Raw genomic sequence first — 10,278 nt, 5'->3', positions numbered from 1 at the left:
AAAGTACGTACGTTTCCATGTCATTCTGCAAGACTCTATTAGATTTGTTTTGGTATAATGAGATCGACAAACCTAGACTCTGATACCAACTTTGTCATGACCAAAATAGATGTAAGTGAAACCCACCCTATCCTTCGATGGGAGAACAACTACCGTAGAAAGCATTGGCATCCTTAGAGAAAATAAAGGAAACTAACCCATTAATAGATCAAAAGATATTCAGCGTCTGAAGAAAAATATAACCACAATTTGGTTATGAAACATTGTGCTTAACCAAATACCCATCCCTAGGATCCAAAAGTTGTATGAACCAAAACTATTAAAAATTGTCAAGAAAAGGATGCAACCCCAAAAACAAAAAGAAAGGGCATAAGTCCAAAATAAAGGACTATATCATCAAAGAGGGATCTATGGTGGCCCAAAATATGCTTCTCACCCTTGAATTTAAGTCACATGACAAAGTCAAAACTGAGGTCTTGCACGAGCCGTTAAAATATGTACTATACTCAATAAAAGTAAGATCAGGTATAGTATCAGCACACAAGTAAACAACAATGTACTGGTAGGGTCATTTGGCCAACCTAAGATAAAATATATAAACACTTAACCATAACATAGTACAACAAGTTAACACATGCTCACTTCTACTACACCTTCATATAATAAGTAACACTTAGAATAGTTTAGGAATACTAGGAACAAGTCCAAAGATGTCAACAAGGTATGTTAGTCAAGACAAGTCAAATCACCAAGATAAAATAACATATAGAATCTTTGGTTCACTCATGAAACTGTTAAGCTCACTTGTACCTTAGACATGCACACTAAGGGCCTTATAATCTCACACTAGTCATAACCTGTAGGGAAAAAGTTCTATCCATGTACCAAATATCAGACACAAGTGTCTGCCAACCTTAGTCAACCAATATCCCATGAGAATATCCAAATATCATAACATTCCACAATCAATAATGGAATATAAAGAAATCACATAATATAATGATAACAACCAACACTTGTAATATCTACAAGCTTTACATATAAATTAAAATATGATCTCCCTTAACAACATGCATTAGTGATCCATACTAAGAAACAGTTCTATGCACATATAACACAAATTAAATTAAACTACATAACCACTACCTACCTCAATCCATGCCTGCAAAACTCAACAAAGCCCGAGTCTTGCCTTTCCATACAAATCACATAATCAATGCAATTACCTACCACGTTGGTTATTATAACTCACACTTAACTCCTAAGGCCAGATCATGATCATTTCCTCCCGTTCTAGGGGTTTCCTGCTATAATTCACTTAAAGCAATTTCATGAATAATTTAGTGAATTAACAATATGCTGGGTAACTTAATAATTTTTAACCAAACTCAATGATTTTGTACCTAAATTATACTTTTGCACCAAAAAGTCGAGTAAGATAAGCTCTTAACATTCTCTAAAATATGTTAACTGGAAATTCTAGAGCTAGATAATCGATTCACTAGTTTACAAGGATGAATGCCTTACCTAAGAAAGAAGAACGATGAAAAACTAAGTGTTTTGCCAAAATCGTCATTGTTGTAGACCCAAATCATTCTTTGAAAGAATGATTCATTTTGGATTTTTTCTGGGTAAATCGGCAACTTACATCTTTATGGCGATATACATCACTATAGCAACATCACCATAGTGACACATGTTGCCATATCGACCATTGACCGGACGCTATAGCAGGATTTATTCCACTTTTGCATATATTGCGATAAAAACATGGATGAAGTAGCAAGTCTGATTTCCTCCAAAACTCTCATTTTTAACAACACATTAAATTTAAGACATCTCAAACAATTTTTTTTCATCAAGAATAATTTTGGGAGTTTTACTTACCCGAATGCAATTCTATAAAATCCTATGGTTCCTTATCATCTTAGATAATTAGAAATAAATATAAACACTATCATATTTATTCAATATATACTCAAATTTTTTTAGACCACACCTCGCTCAAATTTCATCTGAGACTAGCCTAACTTGAAAATTATAACTTTAAATTCGGATAAAATCTTAACTCAAACTTTTAAACGAGAGACTAATCCATAATGATGAAAAGGATCATTATGTAGATTCAAATAATGAATAACACAAGGAGTCTAAAACATATGAGAAAATGTTTTCTCCACCATAGTACCGGCAAGTTTCATACTACATTCATTATCCATAATAACGTGAACAACTTTATTTGGATCTACTTTTTCTATTGCTTCAATAAATAAATTTGCAACATATTCTCTATCCTTGGTGATCTCACTAAAATTTATTAAATTTAAAAACATTGGACCCCCACTAGACGATGTCAATATATTGATCAAAGGTTGTTTTTTAGTGCCAGACCATTCTTCGGAACAAAAAATTCTTTTTTTTCTCAGTATTTTTCATTGGTGGAAACTTCTTATAAATGTGAGTTTATTCTTGAGCCAAAAGAGTTGTTACGAACATATAATATAATGGGGTGATATAACAGGGAAAGAAATTTTTAGCCAAAAACTTCAAATATTTTTTAAAGTATGGAGAATTCGCAAAATTAAATGATAATTTGATGCACAGAACATTCTAGCTGCTAATTTATCTACAATATTCCTCTCATGGATGCCAAAATAATTTTTTATAAATCCACTTTCTGAACTCTTTCTTTTTTCTGTTGAAGTAAATCAATGATCTTTGACAATTAGCTTTTTTGTTGCATCACCTTGAATGGGTGATTTTTTTCCAACTTGTTTGTGCTCCATCTTCAAAGTCCTCAATATATAATCATGAACTTTGCTACATATTTGAACTCCATGATGTGATAATCTTAGAAAATATGTTTTAACTCTATTATATGATCCAGTAACTTGTTTATTGCAATAGTTACATGACCATATTCTATTTCCACCGCTATTGAAAGCAATTGAAATTACTTTTACATGATTTCATAATGATTTGTCATCAAAATCTACCCCTACACTTTTTGTTTGTCTCATAGAACCCTTTCTCTTTTGGCTATCCGAAAAAAATGGTGTTGTATTATTTGATAAAGAATGACAAAAAGTTTTAGGTTAAAAATTCTTTGACAGAGGTTCTATTTATAATATCATTAATGAAGACAATTTTTTACTTTTTCACTTTTAAATCAATTTACTTTTTCTTGACACATAGGGATTAGGTTTAGTTGTTACATTACTTTACTATTTTTAGTTACTTTTGTAATTAGTTTTTACTTTTTCAATTAGGAGTACTATATAATCATATTATATATATAACCGACATATTATTTTAAGCTAGACAACAGACATATTCTTCTTATATTCTAAAGAATAAAGTATATAATGACACCAATACTGTCTATTTCTTCCCTCAAACGACGTCGATAGGTTGTAATTTGCTCCTCTGATTCGACTGGGCTTCAGAATTACGACTATCTCTTTATTCCCTAAGACACCGACAACTGAAATTGGATTTTTTTTTTCAATTTTACAATTGTCGGTGAAGTCGTTAGTTGAACTTTTTTCAAGTAAGTTGCCGGTCAATCTGATTTTTTTCTCTAATGTGTTCTTGTTTTGATCAACGTATTCGAAGTCGTTTGATCAAATCTAAGATGCAAGAAGCACCCATTCCTGTTTCAGTCTTGCGTTGAGACGAGTTCAGCAATAAAATCGAAGAGTCCGTGTACATAGTTTCAAAAATACACAACGCTTTCAAAAAAGTGAAATCAAGTAAAACAAGAACTTTCATAAGGTTACTACAAATAGGAGGAGAGAAATTAAGAGGAAAGAAAAAAGTAAATTGAATAGGGTGTTTTAAAAATGTGAAGTCACTAATGTAAAGTAGTAATTAAGTAAAGTCAATAGTAATAAATTGAAACCGAATGGATAACTCGATAAATTTTTTATAAATTCATTAAAACCCCGTTTACCCAATAATTCGGTAGAAATAAACCAATAACATCTTTATTCAATTTGATTTATTATTCGGTTTGATTTTTGTACATCCCTCTATGAAACTACTATAGTTCTTGATAAATGGACGGTTTCTTATTTTAAATAAAACTCAAAAAAGGCAATGTTAAACTTGATATTTCTCTTTCCTGATTAAAATACTAAGCTAGAAAAAAAAAGACATTAAAAGGTTAAAATTATATTCTAATCATCTATTAAGATAATGTTAACAATGATATTACTTTTTTTATATTAGTTTTTTTTAAAATATGTAATCATTAACCTCTCCTACATAATGGAGGAATCAACTTTTCTAAATAAGCATTGTTAATTTCTCAATATTTGTCTTTTCATTAAACTAAGCACTCGGGCATTGTATTTTATGTGTGAACTTCTATTATTAAATTAAATCTTAATTGTAGATTTTTTTGTCTTTTGATAAATGTTAAAAGTATATATGATTTTAATTAAACAAAAGAGTAAATACATCAAAACATCATAAATTTGTCCTCAAAACTCACTTTAACACTTTAACTTTATGGGAAATTATTTACCCTTAAACAACTTTCGAATGAATTAAATACCACTCTAAAGATATAATACCTCACATGACCCCAAAGTTTCAATCTTTTCCATCAAAAATCACAACTTTCAGCAGATACACAAAGTAATTCAACAATTAAACTCCAAAGTTTTAATCTTTTTCTCAAAAAATACACAGTTTCAGCAGACCCACAAAGCAATTCAACAATAAACTCGAAGATTTTGAACAACTCACTTAACGATTCTTCACAAACATCAAAATTTCATACTCCCCATCAGTAAAAATCACATAAAAATCTCAACATTTCAAACCCCCACACCCCAACAATCTCTAAATTCACAAATAGCCCAACTGAAAAAAAATAAACAAAAAAAATTTAAAAAACATTGTATGAGCTTCAATTTCTTTGAGATCGAGGGGTTTGAATTTACCATAAATAGAAATGGGATAGGGTGGGAGGTTGAAGCAGCTAGGAGAAAGGGATGGGAATTTGGATAAATTGGAATAGGGTGGGGAAAGAGGGAGGGGGGAGTTTTTTGTTTTTTCTTTTTCCACATAAACACCTAGGGCCTTTTAAAAAAATGAAACTCACGCATTTATATATATATATATATATATATATATATATATATATATATGTCACATCAGCTTTAGAGGTTGAAATTAATTCATTATAAAATTGTTAAGAAGGGTAAATAAATAAAAATTTAAGTGCTAAAGTAAATTGAGAGAATAAGTTTAGGAGGAAAATGATGATTTTACTCTAAACAAAATGATAAATAAGATATTTACATGATCATCAACCAACACCACTTCATAATTATATTGATAGATTTAATTATTTATAATAATTGTTAATATTTTACAAGTGCATATTTAATCAAATAATTTAAAAATTTAAAAAGTAGTTTAGTATGATTTTTGATTAAAAAATAGTGAAATCAAAGGTTTTTTAGAATACTGCAAGGAAAAAGTCATCGTTTCCACCCTAAACTATACTCGAAAAGTCTAGGTCACACCTAAACTATTGTAGTGACCTATTACACACCTAAACTACATAAAAGAGATATTTTTACATCCTAAATATAACGTGGAAAAAATATAATTATTTAAATAACAAAAGGCATGTCTAAATTAAAAATTAACGCAAAAAAAAAAATTAAAATACTCTTTTTTCAGCCCCCAGTATCCATCTCCCCTCCTCCAACCCCAAATCATCATCTTCTTCATCACCCCCCCCCCCAAATCATCATCTTCTTCATCAAACCTCCCCCCAAACTCCAACCCCACTCCAACCAACATATCTTCTTCATCACCCCCACCCCTAAATAATGCAATTTCTTCACAGCCCATCCTCTACCCTCACCAAATCGATGCAGATTTCACCTATCCTCAACTCGATCGTGGACCATCAGATCTGTGTAACACTTCCATCATAAATCCATAACCGCCACAACATCATCACCCTCATTCCATCTTCTTTACCTATAGTGCCACCCTTGTTCCACCACAGATAACCTCCCGAAATACCCAAATGGAACCACCACAGCTGCTACTCAAAGCTTCAATCACCAAGCGTCTCCCTCTTCAATGTCGGAGTTCTAGCAGCGATGGTTGCATATGTCATTTGCATCTTTGATAATATAATTTTGAATTTTAATATTTTTGGTAGTTTTGTTCCACATATCTCTTTCTTCATTCTAAAAGGAAAAATTTCTTGTCTTTTGTAACACCTCGTATTCAAGTACGTGTATTGGCATATTCAAGTACGTGTATTGGTCTTATTTATATGAAATTAATTTTTTTTATATTATTTATACCGAAATTTATCCGTCGATGGTTCCGTGCGAAGGTTATTGAATAAGCTTTCCAACAATATAAAGATTTCCAAAAATGGATAGGTTTCAGATATAATCGAGCACGTTCAAAACTATAAAATGGTGGCCGAGATATTTGGGAATAGTAAATGTGCAGGAAAATTTCCTGCACACAAACTACTGAGGTCAGTCAAATTTTTGGATCAACTTTGAATGATCATAACTCCCTTAATATAATGAACTGGGAGACCTGTGACCTATGAAAAGAAATATCTTTGAGTCTTCTTTCCAATACAATTAGTTTCATCTAAATCCAACATCTGAGTAAGGAGTTATACTCGTTATACTTCAGCCTATCAAAATAGATTTTTAGGGTCAATTTCAAACGACCACAACTCCTTGTACAGGATGAACTGGGTGGCATACTTTATATGAAATAAAATCCCTTTGAATTATCCTTTCAACGATACTAATTTCACCCAAATCCGATATCGGAGCGAAGAGTTATGGTCGATCTACTTTAGCTTATCAAAATAGTCCACCAAAGGACAGATTTGACATTATTTAAATTTTAATGGCATTTTGGTCATTTCCTATTATATTATGGACAGGAATATGTGTATATATTCATGTATATGAGTTCAAAAACTCATTTTCATCATCAATCATTGAGAAAGAAAAAACCCTAGCCAAATTTGACCTTTAAATTACTTTTGATTCAACCATAGAAATTCCAAAGTAATCCGATAACTGCGTTTTTCATCTCAAGAGCTTCGAATGGCACCTATTATTTATGCAAACAGGATTGCATAATGAAGAGGTGAATTCTAAGGTATGAATATTGTTTGCCTTTGTTCTTTTCCATATGTATATGTGTGATAGAGAATTATATGTATTGGTTATTATTAAAAGGTGATGGAAATAGGGTTATGGACTATTTTGAATTGTGGAAGGTGGATATGGTAATTGAGTTATGGAAGGTGGATATGGTAATTGAGTTATGGAAGGTGGATATGGTGATATGCTATTGAATTGATGATTATTTATGTCTATGGCTCAATTTGATTTAATGGATTAGTTGGAAGGATAAATGAATCCAAACTTGATATTGAAGGATGTTGTATGAATATGCATGGTATGTGAATGTAATTAGAGTATAATAGGGTTAAAGTGACACCCTTTATGGTGTAATTAAGGCTTACTACTTAACCACTAGTTTGGTGAATTCAAATAATTGAATTGTGACGTTTGGTTGCTAATACTAGATTGCTATATATGTTCATTGTAGATAAGTAATCCGAAAAGACGGGAAGTCCATTTGGGACTAGTATTGAAGGTTGACAGTCAGGTATGTAAAGCATACTCTATACCATGTCTTTGGCATGAAAGTGAACAATTTCTCTATTAATAAATTTTCCAAAGTTATTCAATAACATGTGATCCATAATGGTTTTGTATGATGTCCTACGTTACCAATGAACTTGTTTCCACCCTACAAGATGTTAAGACATTCCAATACTTACTTGTTTTCCAAATCTTACATGTTTATTGCACTAATGAATGTCAGAAGGTATCCGGTTACTCAAACAAGATCCATGTGCTATTAATGACTCCAAAACGTTTCATTGATAGACCAATAAGTTCCTACTTCATTGTTATGGCATTGATGACTCCAAAACACTTCATTGATGTGCCAATGAGTTCTTACTTCATTGTTATTGCATTGATGGTATATTTATATGTCTCTTATTGATGTATCATTGTTTCAAAGTATCAAAAATACGGTGGCGATCGAAATAACAATCTCAAAGATTAATTGAACTAAGTGATGGAAGTTCTCTCTTATCGGGTGGTATCCCAAGGGCATAAGCCTATCATGGGTCGATCCCTATTTATGTATTTATGGGTGGTATCCCAGGGGCATAAGCCTATCATGGGTCGATCCCAGTTGATATGTACTGGAGGCAGCCTAATGGTCACAGTACAGTACAGTAATGATTACAAAGATGATAAGAACGAAGGTAAAGTGATTGAATAAATATAATGTAGAGGTTGTCACAAGTTCTAGTAAATGTGGTCCACTCCTATTACGATTTATTCACTTGTTTCTGATTTCTATTGAGATCCTATATCATATGTGATTATCTACAGCTTTACATACTCAGTACATACCTCGTACTGACGTCCCCCATGGGGGACCTGCATTTTATGCTGCAGGCACAGGTACCTCAGCTCATACACCGCACAAGTAAGAGCCAGGATATCTAGCTGTTTTTGGTGAGCTCCAGTTTGCTTCGGGACTTTCCATGTCATATCCAGTCACTTTTGGTATTGTATAGAAGTTATTTATATGGCGAGGTGTGTCCCGCCTTAGTTAAACTCTGTGTATTGTCTAGAGGCTTTGTAGACCTAATGTACAGTCAAGGTGGTGTTTTGTTAATAGATGTGATGGCTCCACGTCCAAGTATTGTATATACATATATATGTGTGCTCAAGGTTATACAGGTGATTATTTTCTTTTATATGCACATGATGCTGTCCGAATTTTGGGTTATCATGGAGGTATGCATGGGAAGTATAAGGTTATGAGTTGGTTCTCCCAGGCTTCCTCGGTTACGGGTGCCAGTCCGCCCCAATAAGATTTGAGGCATGACATCTTTTCTCACCAAAAAATCAACAAGAAATTGATTTTTATGATAATTTTGTTGGTGGGATAAATTTTATAGTGATGAATATTGTAATACCCCGTACTTCTATCTAGCTTAAAATCATCCCAAAAATGTTAAAGACTTGATTTAAAAGATGAATCACTTTTATACATATGGAATTTTCAAGATTTTTACTTTTTGTTGTGTGAAAAATTGAATAAGCTTTTCATCGATACCAAATTAGCCCAAATCCAACACCCAGGCAAAAAGTTAGAGCTATTTTAGTAAGACAGTGTGCCACCTGAGCCATCAACGCGTCGCGTAGCATACCAAAATGGCAATCATCAAAATTCAGTAGGCCTCTGCGATTATGGAACGTCACGCCAAGGCTCAAATTCAGAGTTGTCAATTTTCAGTGTCTCAGCACGATACCACCGCGTCGCGGTAAGATTCCAGGTTCCATCCAGTATTGCAATGTGATTTCACCTCGTCGCTCCTTCATCCCAGTTCCTAGTTGGCAATTTTTAGTGGCACGATGCGATAGCTCCGCGTCACGCCAGATGCCCAAATCGGGTTTTCAGTGACAAAAAATAAAAACCTTCTAAGGGCAATAGGTTTTTTTCCATGACCCAGATCAGTCTTTAACCACGGAATTATGCCCTAAAAACCATATTACATCACTTTTCCTCACTTTTTCTCAAGAACAAAATCATTCTCTCTCAAGAACAAAAATCCTAGCTCTCAAATTCAAGGGCTAGATCACAAGAACTCTCCATCAATCCTTCCAAATTCATTAACTCAGGTATGCATAGTGTTCATTCATGGATTTCTTTCGTCCATGAAGCCTAAGAATCAAGTTTTAAATCATGTATTATGAATATTATGTTGTGGGTTGATTATGTTTATGTGATTGTTGTTGTATGGTTCCCGAGTTGGAATCTCAATGTGTTTTTATGGAATTACATTAGTAGATGAGTGTAAATCCATGAATTGAATGGTTTATAAGATGTTAATTGATGATTATACATATGCCCTAAGTGGTGCATGTAAGGTGTTTGATAAAATGCCTAGAAGACTAGAAATCATGTAATATAGTTCAATTGTGACTTAAGTGATGGATTCATGTTTTACCCTTATGTTCAAATAAATTTCATGTTATTGATGTGTAATGTAGATGTTGTTGAAATGCCTATGATGCTAGAATATGGAATTATGACATTGATTATATGCATTCCTTCCATGTACAAGATTATGATAACCATGTACTTCATGAAATCCCCAACTTATCCCCAAGA

This window comes from Capsicum annuum, chromosome 8 (genome assembly GCF_002878395.1).
Source record: "Capsicum annuum cultivar UCD-10X-F1 chromosome 8, UCD10Xv1.1, whole genome shotgun sequence".
NCBI lineage: Eukaryota > Viridiplantae > Streptophyta > Magnoliopsida > Solanales > Solanaceae > Capsicum > Capsicum annuum.
This window is presented reverse-complemented; position numbering follows the sequence as displayed.